The sequence below is a fragment of the Lissotriton vulgaris genome, chromosome 1_1, assembly GCF_964263255.1.
Source record: "Lissotriton vulgaris chromosome 1_1, aLisVul1.2, whole genome shotgun sequence".
NCBI lineage: Eukaryota > Metazoa > Chordata > Amphibia > Caudata > Salamandridae > Lissotriton > Lissotriton vulgaris.
Window position 1 is genome coordinate 2,032,084,181 of NC_141685.1, and position 5,358 is coordinate 2,032,089,538.

Sequence of the window (5,358 nt, forward strand, 5' to 3'; positions counted from 1 at the left end):
GAACTGCAAAAACCGCCGATGAGGACCATAAATGGGAACCGATAGGTACGCATCCTTCAAATCGAGACGGACCATCCAGGCCCCTTCCCGAAGAAGATCTTGCAAAAGATGGATGCCTTCCATCTTGAAATGGCGATAAAACACCCCTCCGTTGAAGTCCCTGAAATTGAGAACCAACCGGGAACCGCCCCCTTTTTTCTGAACAAGAAAGATGTTGCTTGCGAAACCGTGAGGATGGCGGGAAGTCAAAAGAATGGCCCCTTTGCGAAGAAGAGTTTCGATTTCTGCTGAAATGAACTCTTGATCCTGAAGGGAAAAAAACATGGGTGCAGGAGGGTGAGAATGATGCTGGGGACTGTAGAACTCTATCTTGAAACCCTGGACAGTCTCTAACACCCATGCATTGCTGGAGATTAGACGCCAATTCGGAAGAAAAAACTGAATCCTGCCCCCCCCAGGACAACTTCTGAAGCTGGGATTAATCTCACCTGAAGTGTTGGAATCATGATGTCCTCCTTGGGTACCACCATCCCTTCTTGTATTGTCCTCTTCCTTTACGAGAGGGATAGAAGTTGGCTCTGTTATTGTAGCCGGTATCCTGTCCTCCACCCCTTTGGGACTGGAATCCCCGCTGGGTATTCGGAGTAAAGCCGCAGCCGAACGATCGTCCCCTATTTCGTCCGGCCCTTGCAAAAAACGGGCGATAGGCTCTCCTTAGAGAAGCTTGTGTCTTGTCTAGCCCGCTAAAGGTAGCAATAAACTTTGTTAATTCTTTCAGAAAAGGTTGGCCAAACAGCAAACCTTGAGCCAAAAGACCAGATTCTGACGAAGACCGCTCCACCAATTTGGGATCTAACTTAAGGAGAATGGAGCGACGACGCTTGCAAGACATCGCTCAATTAGCATTCCCTAATTGGCAAATAGCCCTTTGGGACCATTCAATCAATTCGTCTGGGTCCACAAGAGCAGCTGACTCTTTGGCCTGAAACTCCAGGTCCAAGATCTTTGTTAGAGGACCCAGTAAATCCAATAATTTATCCTGGCAGGAACGCCAAGCCCTGTCAATCCCCTTCTTTGGGTCGTTCGCATATTTTTTAAGGTAGGTGACCATGGTCAGATCCACCTCCGGAGTGTCAGTCAATTTGTCGGCCAAGTCAGGACGTGGACACTCTGACCTAAGGCGAGCCCTAACCTGCTTTTCAAAGGGCGGACGAATATGTGCCTGAACATATTCAGCCACAGCTAGGGACGGAAGCCAAGAGGAGGAATTAGGATGTACAATATCCGATGGCTCAAAAGTGAGAAGTTGGGGATGCGTCGGCGCATCAACAAAATGTTCCTTACGAGACTTCTTAGACGGAGGAGGGACATCCAATCCTGAAGATGAAGTTGAGGAAGTGTCATCAGTATCTGTCAGTGGAACCTGGGAAGACAAAACATCTTTGGAAGAGCTACCACCAGAAGGATCAGAAGACAGAGTTTTAGCCAAATTCTGAAAGTCCGATTTATGTGGATTGTGGGGAGATTTTGAGGAAGCACGCATCGAACTTGAAGGCAACCAACCCTGTTGCATGGCGTATTTGGAGAGGTGGCGCTTTAAAGGACTTATATCGCGAACAAGCACTTTATTTACAGAATGCTGCACACCCTGGTCTAGAGCCTCTACCAAATCTTGCTCCATGGAACCAGAAGCATCCTCATCTAATAATCATCTTCCTCGTAATAATCACCCATGGTTACACCAAGTGTACAGAAATAATGCCCACAAGAGGAAGGAATTACGTATTGCCCAAGGCAAAAATCAGGGGGAGTGGCTAAAAGCCCCAAAGGCAAACCAAATGGCACAGGAATAAACCTGAGTGAGAGACAACTGAGTAAAACGTGGAGGGAGGGCTCACCTGGAAACAGCACTCTAGGCAGTGCCTATGAAGACTATACAGCCCAAACTAAAGTCTTTTGAAAGTTTTGGGGCGTAAATTGGGGTCAAATGACAGGTCTGTGGGCAATTGCACGATATTTTCGATGCAGCTCGTCTGGTCTCCGGTGAAAAACCGGAATAAACACATAAAATGGCTGCCACGCATGCGCGGAATGGCCGCCTGTCAAGAGAGAACACAAAGAAAGGTCTACGCGATACAATCGTGTAGCCTTTCACTGTCCCCCAAACTCCGTCTCCACGAGAAAAAAGGCGCGGCCGAACCGGGGAGGCGAACGCGCGCTCCCCGCAACACGAATTGCCCATGAATTCAGACCACTCGCTTTGTTATAGCAGAAAAGGCCACTTTATTCAGGATATAAATAATCATAAAATTTCCCAACAGATCATCAATCATGTAACTTTGGCATTTGAACGCAAACCATTTATTTATTTATTTATTTATCTCATTTCATTCAAAATTTAGACTTTATACCGAAACCATCAACTAATCATCAATAACTTCCCCAACATTTTCCTTCCATTTTTCCCCTCCATTGTTGTGTCTAATTCCCCCTATCTAACTAATAACTAGAGGAGCCCGCTCTAGGCTTCTCTTCCCTGGGGATTTTATGCCGCAGCCATCTGTTTGGGAAACGCATCCTGAAGTGGCAACTAAGATTAGAACTCTTAACTCATGAATGTACCAGCCTTCCAACAAGTACATCATGCGTTTTTTTTTTTTTTTTTTTTTAAAAGGGTGGGTGTGTGGGATTCTGTTTTTACTGAAAAACGCCCTCTCTATCTACCTACGCCTGCTCTCCTCACTAAAAAACGCTGTCTAATCTGCCCTAACGCTCTCCCTGCCTCGCGCTCCTGGACCCTACCATCTGTGCAAAAATCCGCAGGGGGAGACGTCTCGCGCCGCTCGCCCCTGCGGAGCCAGAGCGTGCAGAAAATATCCAGAACACCTGCGAGGCACCGCCGCGTTAAAACAAAGCACAGCCGAAAGATGTACAGCTCCCCGAACGGCGCGCACAGTGAACAGAGCCCGGCAGGAGAACAAGCAATGAAAACAGAGACAGTGCGCAACAGCGCCGACAAAGGCAATGGCCAAATAACAGGCAAAGCAAACAAAACAACAGCAATGCAATTTGAACAAGCACAATGCAGAATAAGGTAAAATGCACTTAACTGGCTGCTGAGCAGTAAAGAAAGAGGATGTGGTATTCTCTGTGGGGCATTTTAAACTAGTTACTCTCTGGTTGTCATGCGATACCCTAGTACTAATGGGTATAGTAGTTTTTTCTTTTACTGTTTCTAATTGGCTGCTGAGCATTTCTAATAAAGAAACGAGAAAAGCATAATCGGAGCCGCCGGTCCTGACATAGAATTCTGTAATCCTAGTCCGTTAAGTAACACGAGGCCTCAATTCATCATGTGCATAGAAAATGAAGGCCTAGAAGAGCGCGAGGCGCGATGTGGATTTTAAATAATGGATACTTCCAGGCAAGTTTCGAGTGTCGCAATGCGTTCTCCTCCGCCCCTTGCAATTTCCTGCCAAGGGACAGGATTATGTAAAAAAAATCAAAGTTCCAAGACATTTAGAATAAAGTGAAAGTGGGAGGCTTTCTGTGGGTCGTGTGAAACAGTAGTCTGCGTTAAGACATACTACTTTAGGCATGAGTGCTGCTACGTGCAAACCAGTATCGCCGAACCACCTCCACAAACGGTAAACGTTCTGTGCATAGATTATTCTGTGAACCCACTATCTTCAGTTATGCACAACAAACGTCATAGATGCGTATTCTTCCACCCGGAAGTGCTCTGGCACTCTCAGGAGTAACCGATCGCTTTTGAAGAATCCGTGCTTCATTCGGCTATGTAGAGCAGAGCTCAACAATGACCCACAACAATGACCCAAGGTTATTAAAAGGATTGCTGCAGCACGCGGTCCTTCGACGTTGACCCACCGGCAGTGCTAGAGAGGCTACTGACACCACTGTAATTGGGTTCTGTTGTAGAGGATAACATTGTGCCATCTAAAACCCGATACAAACAATGGGGCTATCCATAATTACAAAAATGAAATATCTAAAATATTGAGGAAAAACCCACCACCTCATGTGTTGGCTTTGTCAATGCTTATTATGCGTTAGTTCCGGCTTCATATCTTCCAGCATCCAAAAGTGGAGCTTGTTGTAGATTTTTAATGCGAAGGATTGTGAAAGTTCAATGTGCAGGGTCAAGAAAGGGGATGTGAGTGCATGTGTGTGTGAAGGAGACAGGACGATACAGTGGCAGTGTGTGGCTTGTACATGTGCAAGTTGTGTAAGGGTGCTTATAGGTGGGACAGTGGCTGAGAAGTCTGTGTGCAACAGTGATGCACACGTGGTGTGGGTATGCAGGTCTGTTGCCTCCAATGTATTGTGCTACACAGCAGCTTGTCATATGAGTTTAAGCAGCAGCAGGGAGTAGAAGGGTGCTGGTAGTCAGTCACTACCGCCAGTCAGCAGTTCTGTGCCGCTTTGAAACATGGAGTCGGGTGGCAGCAAACTCACCTGCTAAGTGTCATTCACTGTGAATTACTCTCACTCGCATTTAAGAAAGGTGCCAAAAGGCGCCTAGTTTGCCACACACGAAAATAAGTAGAAATCGTTGTCAGTGTATTATGAGGGACTATTTTCTTATCTCCCTCTGCCTCAGAGTCTCTCTGTTGATATTTTTGTTGTCAGTCGTTGGATGAAGGTATAGTCTTGTGCATGGGAAATGTGCATGGGAACATTTATCAACTTGTCCTAGCTGCCTGTATGAAGAAGACGTGATTTGTTGCTGAGTAAAAACTCCATCTTGCTTTCTTTTTTGTCATCACTGTAGTCATCTGAAAGCTATTTATTATTAACTATAGGTCAGTGAGTGTGGGACAATGCCATATCATTCGACTGAGCACCTGCACCAATCATAATACTACAAATAGGATGTAGCATAGATTTAAAAAAAACACTAAACTCTGTTCAATTTATCAGCGGCGCAGCAGGATTCTGCTGAAGTGCTTAATGTTGACAAAAAAAGAACAGGAAGGGACTTTTTTTAAGAGGCCTCACTGACGCCGTCCAATACCCGTGCTACTAAGCCTTCCTAGGTCTTTATTTTACATCTTTCAACTGTCTTTTTTTACTCTAAACTGTATAGTTAATTTGTCTCACTTTTGAAGGTTATTTTTCCTTATTGTTTTATTCCTTTGTCAATATTTTCATGTCTTTCTGTACACTGTTTTCTGTCTTTCGCTGTAGGTCAAAGTCTGATTATCAATAAAGTCCAGGGGGTAGATATGTGCATCATTTGCATAAAGTTTTTGTAGTTTAGGAGAAGCATCTTTTGTTATTGGCAAAACGCAAATTAAATTCATTGAGGGAGATCTTTGCATTGCACAGTCCACACAT

General features: G+C 45.1%; 1 pseudogene; it reads right to left on the reverse strand.

The window, feature by feature from the left end:
- Nucleotides 1-502: 502 nt before the first annotated feature.
- Nucleotides 503-1,734, reverse strand: LOC147751569 (uncharacterized; annotated as a pseudogene).
- Between the last annotated feature and the right edge of the window lie 3,624 nt (nt 1,735-5,358).